The 7,755-nt window shown below is 42.1% G+C and overlaps 1 protein-coding gene and 1 pseudogene across 1 annotated transcript in view; one reads left to right on the top strand and one right to left on the bottom strand.

Moving 5' to 3' along the window:
• The window catches only part of LOC102825291, a 13,206-nt pseudogene extending 8,825 nt beyond the window's left edge, over positions 1-4,381 (top strand).
• The window catches only part of POF1B (premature ovarian failure, 1B), a 287,784-nt gene that overhangs the window by 240,711 nt on the left and 39,318 nt on the right, over positions 1-7,755 (bottom strand). The gene's annotated exons all lie outside the window — the stretch shown is intronic.

The following is a 7,755-nucleotide window of genomic DNA, read 5'->3' as shown; positions in this document are numbered from 1 at the left end:
AGGCATGGAGTAAAGATGGCAGTGCATTACTAGTTGGGAGGCATGCGGTAAAGATTGCAGGGCAGTGAATTGCTGCCTGCAGAGGCCACGATGCCTGTAGTCCCAAGCCTGCCCACCAGTGATGTATCCACCCTGGCTTTGGGGTGCCTCATTGTCTCTCTCTTTGTCTCTTTCTGTGTATTCTTGATATATATGAATTGCCGTCAGGTATCCTCTCCTCGTGAACCCAACCCCAATGTCGAGGCGGGTCCCTGACAGCATTCAAATTGGCAAAGAGGAAGTAAAACTCTATTTGCAGCTGATATAATCCTATACATATAAAACCCCCAAAAGACTCAGCACAAAAGCTACTAGACCTCGTTGGAAGAGACAGCCAAGTGGCAGGGTACAAGATCAACATACAAAACTCAGTTGGAATCCTCTATACTAATAATTACAGCACTGAAAAGGAAATTAGGAAAGCAATACCATTTACAATAGCCACCTGAAGGATGAAATACTTAGGCATAAATGTAACCAGAGAAACAGAGGACCTATAAAAGAAAACTACAAAGACTACTGCAAGAAACCAAAAGAGACTTTCAAAAATGGGAGACTATACCATGATCCTGGATTGATTATAGAATGTTTGTAAGCCCATATTCAGCCTATAACTGATTGGAATACCTAAAAGGGGTACTATAACTTCCCAGTGAAAGAAGCTTCTTGCAGAGCCTTTGTAGAATCTAAGATCATAGGTGGAATCCTGATCCCCCATCCAGAATCTTCTGAGGTGGAGAATTTCCCCTTGAAAAGACAAGGAGAGCAGCCTGGAGCAGCTAGATGATCAGAAGATACTTCTTAAAAGAAAGACCAGCAGGAATAATAAAAAACAAAAATGGCAGTCTGATTGACTACCACATGAATAAGCAAGTTGTTCACCAGGGAGCAATCAAGGCAAGCAATCAAATCCCTTCAGGGCAAACCCCCTTCCAAGACTGAAACTCAAAGGGAATACATGAGCAGGCATGTAATCTTGCTGGTGACCACGTTGTTCTACTGATGAGTGAAAGTGGGGGAAAAGCAGCAATGAAGACATGGGCTGAGTCCGACCACATTACATAGACTCCCGTCAACCTAGAGTATGGTGAGATCTGGTTGTCCAGCAGAAAGGTGACACCTGGGGACTACTGAGCCCATGGACAAGGGCATATCCACATAGGGCTAGAGCAGAGAATGAAGTATCTAGCTGATATGAAGTGAGGGGTGATGCAGAAGACTGCCCATACTTTTAGACAGTACCCATTTGACCTACCTTCAATGGTTTGATGACCAGAACTCAACTAAAGAAAGAAAGAAAAAATTTTAAATAAAGAAAACAAGTGTAATTCACTACAATTTGATGAATTTGACCTGAACTTAATGACATAGTAGCTTAAAATACCAACCAAGAGTGACGGAATCTACACAGCAAGAATCATTCCCATCCCCTCTGTACACAGAGTTGATATGGATGGGCAACTTAGACACTGACTAGATAAAATAGGCAGGAGGTGGGTGGTGGTGGTGGTGGTGGTTATAAGGGCATGACTTGACTGGCTTTCAAGTTTTCAAGAGAGAGTTGAGTTTTAGAGTGTGCAGGGAAAGGTAGAATCTCCACGGAGAGGTTTTCATCCTGGGTAGATGGGGCTAGTGAAAGGAGATGGGGATAAGTTATCATGACTAATTGTGATTGTTTGACCTATAAAGATAGATGTTTTGTAGCAAAAAGAGTGGAGTGGTTGGTCTTGCAGTCCAGGAGCAGAGGACCCTGAGACCATCAAGAGATGAGAGCTGGAGCAGAGTGTGGGACCCTATTCAGAGGAGCAGCAACACAAGAGATGGAGGCAGACATGATGACATGGAGAGATAGAGTGACTGCAGACTCTAGACTCATGGAGGGAGAGGGGCTGTGTTCTGGTAGCCAGGGGGCAGGCTTGCAGGATATGCCCTTTGGGTGTTTGAATGATTGCATATACCTGAGTGTTTTGGTGTACATCAAACACACACACATAAAAACAGAGGTAATAGAAGCAAATACTGTTGAATAATGATGCACGGAGGGAATTATAATCATTGCAATGAAATGAAATACGATAGGATGAGTGTAAAGCTGATGTTTGCCCATGTAAACTATCACTCAATTCCCAATAAAAACTTAAAAAAAAAAATGGAAAGAGTGTCACCCCCGTGATCCTTGTACAAGCTGTAATCAGTGTTTTCCCGCAGCTGTTTGCTACTTGCAGCCTTTCCCCTTCAAGCTATCTGAGGAAGTGCAGCATGGAGAGGAAGAGGTGGAGACCTTTGCCTTCCAGGCAGAGATTGCCCAACTCATGTCACTAATCATCAGTACCTTCTATTACAACAAGGAAAATTTCCTCAGGGAGTTGATCTCAAATGCTTCTGATGCCTTGGACAAAATTCACTGTGAGAGCCAGGCAGATCCTTCCAAGTTATATAGCAGTAAAGAGCTGAATATTGACACCATCCCCAAACCCCAGGAACATACTCTAACTCTGGTGTATACTAGCATTGGCACGACCAAGGCTGATCTCATAAACAATTTGGGAACCATTGCCAAGTCTGGTACCAAAGTATTTATGGAGGCTCTGCAGTCTAGTGCAGACATTTCCATGGTTGGGCAATATGGTGCTGGCTTTTATTATGCCTATTTGGTGGCAGAAAAAGTGGTTGTGATCACAAAGCATAATGATGATGAGCAGTATGCCTGGGAGTCTTTTACTGGAAGTTCCTTTATTGTTCGTGCTGACCACGGTGAACCCATTGGTCGGGGTACCAAAATGATTCTGCACCTTAACGAAGAACAGACAGAGTACCTAGAGGATAGGCAAGTGAAAGAAGTAGTGAAGAAGCACTCAAAGTTCATAGGCTATCCTCTCACCCTTTATCTGGAGAAGGAACAAGAAAAGAAAGGTGAGAAAGAATAATAAGAAGAGAAGGATAAAGAAGAGAAGTCTAATTTGAACATATAGGCTCAGATGAGGAAGATGACAGTGGTAAGGACAAGAAAAACAAAAAACCAAGAAGATTAAGGAGAAATACATTGACGGTGAAGAACCAAATAAGACCATTTGGACCAGAATTCCTGATGACATCACCCAGGAGGAATATGGGGAGTTCTACAAGAGCCTTACAAATGATGAGGAAAACCACTTGGCAGTGAAACACTTCTCTGTGGGTCAATTGGAATTCATGACATTGCTGTTCATTACCCACTGGGCTACCTTTGACCTCTTTGAGAAAAAGAACAACATTAAACTTTATGTCAGCCATATATCTATCATGGACAGCTGTGATGAGTTAATACCAGGGTATCTCAACTTCATCTGAGGTGTGGTGGACTTTGAGGACCTGCCCCTCAACAGCTCTTGGGAAATGCTCCCGCAGAGTAAAATATTGAAGGTTATCCACAAAAGCAATGTTGAAAAGTGCCTTGAGCTCTTCTCTGACTTGGCAGAAGACAAGGAGAACTATAAGAAATTGCATGAGGCACTCTCTAAGAACCTGAAGCTTGGAATCCATGAGGACTCTACTAACCAGAGATGTCTTTCTGAGCTGCCATGCTAGCACACTTCCCAGTTTGGAGATGAAATGACTTTTCTCTGAGTATATTTCTCACATGAAGGAAACCCAGAAGTCCATCTATTATAAACCCAGAAAAGCCAATTCTGCTTTTCTGGAGCAAGTATGGAAGCAGGGCTTTGAGGTAGTTTATATAACTGAGCCTATTGACGAGTACTGTGTGCAACATCTCAAGGAGTTTGATGGGAAGAGCCTAGTCTCAGTTACCAAGGAAGGCCTAGAGTTACCAGAGAATGAAGAGGAGAAGAAGAAAATGGAAGCGAGCAAGGCCAAGTTTGAGAACCTCTGCAAGCTCATGAAGGAAATCTTTGAGAAGGTAATAATCTCCAATAGACTTGTGCCTTCACCCTGCTGCATTGTGATTAGTACATATGGCTGGACAGCCAATATGGAATGGATCATTAAAGACCCCGGCACTTTGGGACAACTACAATGGGCTACATGATGGCCAAAAAGCACCTGGAGATCAATCCAGATCACTCCATCACAGAGACACTGAGGCAGAAGGCTGAAGCAGACAAGAATGAAAAAGCTGTCGAGGACCTGGTGGTACTGCTCTTTGAAACTGCACTGATCTCTTCTGGCTTCTCTCTTGAGGGTCCCCAGACCCACTCCAACCGCATCTACTGCATGATCAAGCTGGGCTTAGGCATTGATAAAGATGAAGTGACAGCTGAGGAACCCAGTACTGCTGTTCCTGATGAGATTCCCCCCACTTAAGAGTGATGAGGATGCATCTCACAAGGAAAAAGTAGATTAGGCATTTCTAACTACAAAATTTGTGCCCTCTGTATAGTGTCCCTGTGGTTCTCACAGCAGCCTTGAGTGGCTCTGTCCCACATGGCTCCATCTGCTGATAACCAGTGGTTATTTTTTCTCCTGGGCTTTGTGTGTAAAGCAGGATGTAAGGCCCTCAAGACCCTGTCCTCCTCTCTTATTTGGCAGTGGGGTTACATGCTTTGTATTGTGTTTATTTTGTTCTGAAATTAAACTATGCAAAATAAAAATGATGCCATTTAATTTTTTTTTAAGAAGTTAGAAGGAATACAGGAACATTGTGCTGGTGGTGGTGGTATGCCATGGAATCAGTTCCAACTCATAGTGACCCTGTATAGGGTTTCTGAGGCTGTAAATCTTTACAGGAGCAGAAAGCCTCATCTTTCTCCCATGGAATGGCTGGTAGTTTTTAACTGCTGACCTTCAAGTTAGCAAACAAAAGAAATTGACAATGCTCAGTCATTTCAAGAGGTAGCATATGATCAAGAACTGATGGTGCTAAAGGAAATAACCCAAGCTGCACTGATATCATTGGTGAAAAACAAGGCTCCAAGAATTGACGGAATACAAATTGAAATCTTCCAACAAATTGTTGCAGCACTGGAAGCACTCACTTATCTATGGCCAGAAATTTGGAACACAGCTACATGGCCAAACAATTAGACCCATCTTTGTGCCCATTCCAAAGAAAGGTGACCCAAAATAACGTGGAAATTATCGAACAATGTCATTAATATCACATGCAAGTAAATTGCTAATTAAGATCATTAAAAAATGGTTGCAACAGTATATCAACAGGGAACTGTTAGATATTCAAGACAGATTTTGAAGAGGATGTGGAAGTATGGATATTGTTACTTATGTAGGATAGATCTTGGATGAAAGCAGAGAATACCAGAAAGATGTTTACTTGTGCTTTATTGACTATGCAAAGGATTTTGATTGTGTGGATCATGGAAAACTACTGATAACATTTCTAAGAATAGATATTCCATAACAATTAATTGTACTAATGAGGAACTTTTACATAGACTAAGAGGCAGTCATTGGACAGAACAAGGGGATACTGAATGGTTCAAAACCAGGAAAGGTTTGTGCCAGGTTGTATTCTTTCCCCATACTTTTTCATTGCATACAGTGAGCAAATAATCCAAGAAGCTAGATTGTATGAAGAAGAATGTGACATCAAGATTGGAGGGAAACTCATTAACAACTGAGATATGCAGATGATCCCACCTTCCTTGCTGGAAGCCAAGAGAACTTAAAACACTTACTGATGAAGATCAAAAACTACAGTCATCAGTATAGATTGCACCTCAATGTAAAGTAAACAAATACTCACAATTGGACCAGTAATTAAAATCATGATAAATGCAGAAAAGTTTGAAGTTGTCAAAGACTTAATTTTGATTGAATCTACAATCAAAACTAATGGAAGCAGCAGTCAAGAAATTAAACAATTTCTTAGGCATCAGTTTGAGTATTAAAGTGCATCTGAGATATTTTCATTCAACTCATATGCATGTGAAAGTTGGACAATGAAAAGGGAAAACCATAGAATAACCAATGCATTTGAATTATGTTGTTGGAGAAGAATATTAAAAGTGCCATGCAGAACAAACAAATCTGTCTTGACAGAAGTTCATCCAGAATGCACCTTAGAAGCCAAGATGGTGAGACTATATCTCTCATACTTTGGACATGTAATCAGGAGGAACCAGCCCCTGGAGGAGGACATCATGCATGGTAAAGTGAAGGTTCAGTGAAAAAGAGGAAGATCCCCAATGTAATGGATTGGTGCAGTGGTAGTAACAATGGGCTCAAACATAACAATTGTAAGGATAGTACAGAACAGAGCTGTGTTTTGTTCTGTTGTGCATAGCATCTCTATAAGTCAGAATCGATGTGATGGCATCTAACAGCAACAGGAACAAGTTGTATCTGAGCTATTATGTTGCTTTTATACTTATGTATTGTATGTTTGCTTGCTGAGTCCTGAGTTTTTGTTTTGTTTTGATATATTTGATTAGTTGGGGCAAGTATACTTCTCTGGTTGCTAATCTGACTGAACTGAAGCTCTCACCACTTTTCTCTGGGTGGTTGGAGCAACAGCTGGGTTTGTTAGTGTTAAGCTAGCACTGCTGGTGATGTAATGCATCAGTCAATTCTGTCACCTGGGCATGGGTGTTGGGGATGTTCTCACTGGTTGCTGCATTTTGTGTTGTTTGTGTCCACTGCCAATTATTGAATGCTTGGCAATGAGAGTGCCCAGGTCACTGGATGGATGAAACAGAAACTCTCCTCAGTGTCTAGGCATGTAGGGTTTATGTGGGAAAGGTTGGAGTAGGCAAAAGTTTGGTTGTATATAGGGGTCAGTACAAGGGTTCAAGGAAGGAGGATGTCATAATTACATGTGTTCCATGGTGCAGGTGGCTAGAGCAAGTCAGAGGCCTGGTATGGGTCACGGGACATAAGGGTAGTCTCAATCATACTGTGAAATCCTAGTGATGGTACTTGGGTAGAGAGGATTGCACCACTCATCTGAGTGTCCCTGGCACAAATGAATGAGTCAAGTGTGTGTTCTGCCAGTTTTAGGGCTCTGTTCAATGGAAGGAGCTGTGGTGAGTGCCACAAAACACAATAATTTGAAGGGGGAGGAAATAGATGAATGGGGTGGTAAGGCCCTGCAAGCATGGGTGACTGTGTGGATACAATAGGTGAGGTAAATGCACTTAACTTTTGAAAGGCAGGGATCACTCCTGCCCGGCTCTGGATATATTAGTGCAGAGTTGTCCCTATTTGGCTGCACCAGTTGATGGAGGGTCTGCTGGGAGCACTGCATGCATTTCATCAATATGGATGCACTGTGCAGGCAAGACAGTAGTGACACATAATTATCCATATCTACTGTTTTTTGTGACTCGTCTGTCAGTTTGTCATACGGTGGTGGCTTGTGAGTTGCTGTGATTCTGAAAGCTATGCCACCAGTATTTTAAATACCAGCAGGGTCACCCATGGTGGACAGGTTTCAGATGAGCTTCCAGAGAAAGACAGACTACGAAGAAAGAGTGATGAACTACTTCCAAATATTTAGTCACTGAAAACCTTATAAACAGCAGAGGAACACTGTCATATATAGTACCGGAAAATGAGGCCCTCAGTTTGGAAGGCACACAAAATGTGATGGGGGAAAAACCGCCTCCTCAAAGCAGAGTTGACCTTGATAACATGAATGGAGTAAAAGCCCATGGGAGAAAAATCTGTGGGACCTTCATTTGCTGATGGGGCACAACTCAAAATGAAGAGAAACAGCTGTAAACATCCATTGAAAATCAGAACATGGAATGTTCGAAGTAT

Source organism: Chrysochloris asiatica, unplaced genomic scaffold, assembly GCF_000296735.1.
Source record: "Chrysochloris asiatica unplaced genomic scaffold, ChrAsi1.0 scaffold00167, whole genome shotgun sequence".
NCBI classification, from domain to species: domain Eukaryota; kingdom Metazoa; phylum Chordata; class Mammalia; order Afrosoricida; family Chrysochloridae; genus Chrysochloris; species Chrysochloris asiatica.
This window is presented reverse-complemented; position numbering and strand designations above follow the sequence as displayed.